This window comes from Arachis ipaensis, chromosome B4, assembly GCF_059453495.1.
Source record: "Arachis ipaensis isolate K30076 ecotype BB chromosome B4, ASM5945349v1, whole genome shotgun sequence".
Classification (NCBI taxonomy): domain Eukaryota; kingdom Viridiplantae; phylum Streptophyta; class Magnoliopsida; order Fabales; family Fabaceae; genus Arachis; species Arachis ipaensis.
In genome coordinates this window covers 20,147,520-20,154,641 of record NC_142439.1, presented here as the reverse complement: position 1 = coordinate 20,154,641, position 7,122 = coordinate 20,147,520, and the positions used below count along the sequence as shown (strand labels likewise).

General features: G+C 36.7%; 1 pseudogene; it reads left to right on the top strand.

Moving 5' to 3' along the window:
* Positions 1 to 636: 636 nt before the first annotated feature.
* On the top strand, positions 637 to 6,138 carry LOC107636195 (uncharacterized; annotated as a pseudogene).
* The last annotated feature ends 984 nt before the right edge of the window (positions 6,139 to 7,122 follow it).

Here is a 7,122-nt window from a genome sequence, read left to right as displayed (position 1 = left end):
AAATGTGCATCAGATTTTAGATTTGTCAAAACAGTAAAATTCAATCAAAGCAAACAAACCAAACATATCTAAATCTCTTATCTGATACAAACTTAAACTTATGCTAATGTTTAATTTAATCATGCACATTATTTTGTAAATATAAGTGAGATAGAAAAGGATAAAAAATTCAAAACATTAACAAGCTCAACCAACATACTAGATTAACAGCGGCGACGACCGAGACCGAGGAGGCGAGGAACAACGGCGATGGCCAGACAGCAGACCCAGAGAGGACAGAGGAGCAGCACCGATGGCCAGGAGCCCAAAACCGACGAGAAGCTGCGGCGATGGCTAGACGAAGCAGCGGCAGTGGCCAAGACCCAGGAGGACCGATCGAGGTGCAGTGGCGAGTCAATAAGAAAGCAACGATGGGAATAGCCTGTGACGAAGAGCGGTGGGACGGTGGTGCCGGACTGCCAGGTGTAAGACTGCAAACTCAGAGTCTGACGATGAGATGACAGCGAGACGACGTGACTCATGAGCGTGAACATATGTGGATAGCAATGGACCTACACTGCCGGTGATAGCTACGGCAACGGTGCCGAATAGGGACGCCAGATGCAGTAGGATTTGGGGGCGGCTGGGACCTAGGGCATGGGGCTATGTGTGGACAGTGTGGTCACTAGTGATATACTGCACTGGTGTGAGTGTGTTGTGTTATGTTCGAGTCTGAGAGAGTGAGCGGAATTAGGGTAGGGTTTCTTTTGTGTCGGGTTGCGCTTTTTTTTTTTTCAAAAGCTTGAAAAAGAAAATCCCCTGACAAAAAAAAATGTTGGGCTCGCCGAGAAAGCCCGCTCTACCCTGCCGAAACCCACCAAAGTCCATGGTTTAGGTAATGCGGGTTAGATGAGCTTTTTAGGTATGGTGATTTCAAATTTTGAGCCCGACCCGCTTTTTTGGTGAGTTACACGGACTGGACCGTGTGGGTTTTAACATATTTGTCACTGTTACTGTTTACTTTATTACCCTTGATAATAGTATATTAGAGAAATAGAGTGAGTGGAAAAAAAAAGAGATAGAAAAAGAAAAAGAAAAAAAGGGAAAAGTTTTTAGTTTTAAAAGAAAAAATTTTATTTTAATTACAATCAGAAAATGATGTGGCATATTTTGGTTGTAAAATTAATAATATATAAAGAAAAATAATTAAGCATGCATCACGATCCTTGATAGCTACACCAATTCTCTACTTAAAGAGGAGGAAGAAATAAGGCAAATCATTTTACATTTTACACTTCACACTTCACACAAACATTTTACATTTTTTCTTAAAAAAAAAAATATCAAACAAAAAGTGGACAAAATCATTGGTTGGCTTGTCCTATAGGTCCAAATACTAAGACAAAGAGGGGAGAGCTTTTCCTTTGTCATCACTCATCACTCATCAGTCCCACATATCTCATTTATGAGTGTTTTGATTTGTTGATTTGGTGCTGCCAATTCACAATCACTCCCGCTCAGTCCTAAATAATTATTTATTTAAATAAACTAGTATGTTAAAAAGATGTACCACTTTATTAAATAAATAACTGGGACTGGAAATATATTAGTTTTGTACTATTTCGTCTGAATATATAATTATTTGGGACCAAAAGATAATAATTAAAAAAAAAAACTTGTAGATCATGCTCACTATTGTATGCAAAAAAAATATACTCTTTCTGGTTTTTAAATTAGTACCAACTTGTGACTTTTCATTTGGACTTGAGAATTTTTTTTTTTAAAATATATTAGAGTTATAAAGATTATAAAATTATCTTTGAAAAATAGGAGTCTTACTAAAAAGAAAAATAGTAATATTGCATTAATTTGTTAAGTAAATACTTATTTGTAAAAGAATAAAATTTCAGAAATTAGACATATATTCGAAAACGGAATGGTTCCTTTAATTGGTGATATAACATTGTAGTCGATCAAGTAATTCAAGAGAAGCACAAAGAAAGGAGGTTATAAACTTATATATAATGTGTGCATTATTGTAAATTAGAGGTTTAGTTTAATCTATAAAATTTGGACACTTTGTAAAGTTATTGTGTTTACATATTGAATATATTTTAGATATAATAGTCGGTTAACATATATGTTTATTTTTATGTGTAACTATATCTTAATAAAAAAAATTTTGAACATATTTAAATATATTTAAATATTATTATTTATCAATGTATCTAATTTTATTCTTAATATATATTTTTAAAATAAATTTAAAAATAATATATATTATTATTTATCAAAACAAAAAATAATTTTAAAATTTTATATTATTAAAAATAATTATAAATTATTCAAAAAATAGTTTATATTTTGTAATATATTTTTATGTCTTATAAAAGTTTAAAATTGGTATGTTGATATACGTTCCATGTCCATGTTAGTCTCTATGCATTATAGGGTCTGATGCATGAATCATGAATGCAGTAAAAAGGTGCAACAATCAAATCCAATGAGCTCATGCTCATCAGTGGAAAGAATAAAAAATTAAAAATAAACAAAAGATACAGCCTTTAGTGTTGTTGGAATATGACACATTGACTAACTGCCCCACTATCAGACAAGGATGTGGGGGTATAGCTCTGTGGGTCCATGCTGGGAAACCAAAATCTTGCTTCCATACTTCTACAATTTTTAAAATTAAGAAAGCAAAAAACTTAAATTAGAGGAGTAATCAACTCATCCGAACTGTTAAACAAGTATCAGTTTAAATCTTATCTTATATATAATAATTTATTGGTTAATAATATAAAAAAAATTACTTATTTGCAAACAAATATGTTGTACCTAATTTGTTTATCAAATGTGAAGGAAACTAGTATATATGAAAACCAAATAATTAATTTGGAAGGAATTTTGTCCTCTCTTGGTTTGTAGGAGAGTTAATCCAAAATTTGTGTGAAACATTGGGATTTTTTAGTGCATTTTCATTAAACTACTTATTTTAAAAATTTAAAATAATTCTCAAAAATACATAAATAATTATATCTTTTAACACGTATATATTAACATGCACAGTAATTACATTTAGCAATTTAGTTTGTCATTCTCTAAACGTGACGGGACAAATAACCAAGGAAAACTTAGGAGTTTATTCTCGAAACCAAATTTTCCATTCTCAGCTACCAGCTAAGGTAGTGGATCATGCCCAACTTCCTTTCTCAATCTTACGAAACGTGGAATCCAACACCTAGATCTAATTTTTTAGCCCCTTAAGTTATAATTCACAATTGACTTGAAGATGATGAATACACCTGAGGAACTTGACTATAATAGCAGGAAACTTATGTAGCTAATTAATGATAAATGTTTGTTCAACGTTGATATCATCATACTCAATAAACTCTAAATCCTAAACCGTAACTTTAATAAATAATAACACCCGCCCGCTCTATTACTCAGTTTTGGTACAACTTTGATATTTAAATATATAAGCCTTTTATTTTCACCTTTGAGTTTTCTTAGTTGTGTAATTGATACTCACTTTTCGATGTTCAAAATGACAATACTAGTAGCCATAATAATGATTGCATAAAATGATAACCCACTATAGAATAACTGAGTGCTACGCAAGTGTGTATGTGTTTTTCTTGGTCCTTTTTCAATTCTTAGATTTTCGAACGTGCAAATAGCATGATGTTATATTCGCCATTTTGAGCAATATGTGTGTCATTGAGGCTTTAAGTTTGAGAAAGGTGAGTTCTACAACTACTAGTGGAGGGGTCCCATTGACCGACCCTGAGTAAATTATTTGAACATCGCATTAGGAAGCATTGAAACAATGATTGAATAATGGTGAATTCTACCCTACTCCATCTTAAATAACATGTAAATTACTCTTTATAAACGTGGTACATTTTAATTGAATGTTTATTTTTAATTTGAATTAATTTAACCTAATGAGAGTTAATATCTTAACTAAAATATGACCATTTTGTAATTAAATAATTTTTTAAAATAGGCATGTGACTCTAGCTCAACAGGATTGGGTTCCGCAACGTCGTTTGCAAAATATTCTCATTGCTCACTCCCTTAATAAACGACCTTGCAGAAGTGCATATCTCAATGCCATGCTACCTTCTTCTTTGGAAAGAGGCATGGATAGCATCCCTCTGCTTTAAAGCATCTTCGACAAAGACATCTCGCTCCGGTTTTTGCACCAACATTGCGTCGACGCAGTGTAGGGAGTGGCAAAAATGGTGTAGGAAACTAATGAATTTATCGTTTGGAGTTAAGATGGCTGAGAATTTTAATTCCAAAATTAAACTAACTAACGTACCTGTAGGAATCAGTGGTTTTGGGCTTCCTTTTAAGTGGAGGATTGGAAGTGAGCGATGAAGAATAAAGTATGGGGGAGAAAAAAAACTAGAATTCAATTTTTAATATTTTATCAAATTATACATTCACCCCTTTTAAATAAATTTTTAGAATAATTGACCATTTGTACCCATGAGAGTTCAGAACGCTGACATTTGTACTCATCATAGATGGAAATTGACTTTGTAACCATGAGAGATGGGCTCCGTGTGACAAAAGTAGCCTGGCTTGGGTCGGCACTTGCTTCGGGGTTGTAGGACCCTACGTGGCTTTCCGAACCTCCCAAACTCCTGTCTACGTGAATCTGAACGACGCCCTAACGAACGACGCCCTTTCGACCGAGAACGTCGCACCACCCCGGATTCCGACCTCTCCGACGATTATCGTCACCGCCGCCGAAGCCCCAGCTATGACTCATACGACCGCAGTAGAGACCGCTGCCGTGATCGCCACCGACCCGAGTCGTCCAAACGTAAAAGCCCCAAGTGCGTCACCACCAACGAAGGACATCCTAACGGCGACGCACTTCCAAAGAACTTCGGCCGCCAGAACGGTGGCTTGTTTCACAACCGCGACCGTCGCAATGGTGACTGGCGACGGCGCTTCGATTCCGAGTCCGACGAGGAACTGAAGGGATTGCCGTTCGAAGAGTATCGGAGGCTGAAGAGGCAGAAGATGCGGAAGTCGCTGAGGCACTGTATCTGGAACATCACGTTGAGCCCTCCTAGGCGCGAGAACGAACAAGAATCAGAGGAAGAAAAAGCAGAAGAGATTAATGAAAAATATGGTATTGAAAATAACGATTCGAGCGACAAAGAGATCAAACATTACGAAAAATCAAAATCTGAATCCAATTTGGAGAGTTCTTCGGAGTCTGAATCGGAATCTGACGGTTCGCGCTCGAGGAGAAAGAGAAGAAAGAGTTCTGGTTCCAAGCGCAGTAGACGAAAGTCGAATAGCGATAACGAATCTGATGAGAGTGAATCTGAATCTGACGATTCAATTTCAAGGAGGAAGAGAAGAAGGAGTTCCAAATCGAAGGGTCGGAGAAGGAGAAAAGTTGATAGTGATGTTGAATCGGAGGAAAGCGATACTGAAGAAGAGGAGCGCAAAAATAGGAAGGATAAGAGGAAGAGTGGTAAGAGAAGAGGGAGCAGAAAGAAGAGAAACTATAACGAATCTGATGAGAGTGAAGAGAGTGAAAGCAATTATTCTTCCGATGGTAGCAGCAGGAGAAAGAAGAAGCATTCTTCGCTGTCGAAGGTAAGCAGAAGAGAAAGAAGCAAAAAATCTGAATTAGAAAGCGAGGGTTCTGAGTCAGAAGAGGAAAAGGATTCTGCTGATGCAAAGAACAAAGCAACAGTGAAAGAGGTGATGAAAATAGAGGTGAACCCCGAGGCTTTGAAATTGAAGGAACTCTTTGAATCTCAGAAGACACCAGCTTTAGATAACGAACCTGCAGTAGGGCCAATGCCCTTGCCAAGGGCAGCGGGTCACATAAGTTATGGTGGTGCCCTTAGACCGGGAGAAGGTGATGCAATCGCGCAGTATGTGCAGCAGGGGAAGCGTATCCCATAAAGAGGTGAAGTCGGTCTTTCAGCTGAGGAGATTCAGAAGTTTGAGAGCCTTGGTTATGTCATGAGTGGTAGCAGGCATCAGAGGATGAATGCCATTCGTATTAGGAAGGAGAACCAGGTTTATAGTGCTGAGGATAAGCGTGCTTTGGCTATGTTTAACTATGAGGAAAAGGCCAAGAGGGAGCACAAGGTTATGGCTGATCCACGTAGATAGGGTTTTGGGAGGTTCGGGGAGCCACGTAGGGTCCTACAAATTCAAAGCAAGTGCCAACCCAAGCCAGGCTACTTTTGTCACACGGATCCCATCTTTCATGGTTACAAAGTCAGTTTCCATCTACGATGGGTACAAATGTCAGCGTTCTGAACTCTGATGGGTACAAATGGTCATTTATTCTAATTTTTTAATTATAAAATGGCTTAATTATAGTTAAGATAGTATTCAATCATAAAATGACACATCACAAAGGATAATTTATATGTTACTTCAGAAAGGGTACGGTAGAATTTACCTTAAATAATTTGCAGATTTTAGAGCATGTACAACCGTTGGGAGAAATAAAGTGCTTAAGATATAGGAGGAACATCCAAGTTCATCAAGGAACTCGCTACTAGTGCTTTCTTGGTTCGGGTCAGTGTCAAGGGGAATAATGCAAACCGTTTATATTGCTTCATTCACTAGTAATTGACACCAATATTAGGTTTTGGTGAATTTGTTCAAGTTCCATTTGTAGCACTTTCTAGTGTCTCCTCCCTTGGCATCAGTACTACAAGTGGGTCATTTTTATCTCTTTCCCACCACTATGTGTACTGTGTCCCCTCCAACTTCCCTAATATTTCTTCTTTGAAATTTTCACGGTATTTCCCAATCCGATAAGTTAAGAATTAATTTACTGTTGATCTAAACTTCATTTAAGGATCTACTGTTAGCCAAAGGATTATTGCATATACAAAACATAATTTGAACCCTCGAAACTTGTTTAAGCGGATGAGTAAACTAACCACTCGACAATCCAAATTGATTAACTTCCCTAATATTTCTTTTTTTTTGGTATTAACTTCCATGCAACTTCAAATTATTTGGTGAAAAATATGAGATCAAAGTTGGTTCTTTTCATCGGTTCAAGAGGAACTCCCTTGACGCACTTCTATTTTTCTAGAACACATATGTTTTTTCGGGAGGTAATATACCTCTAAATAA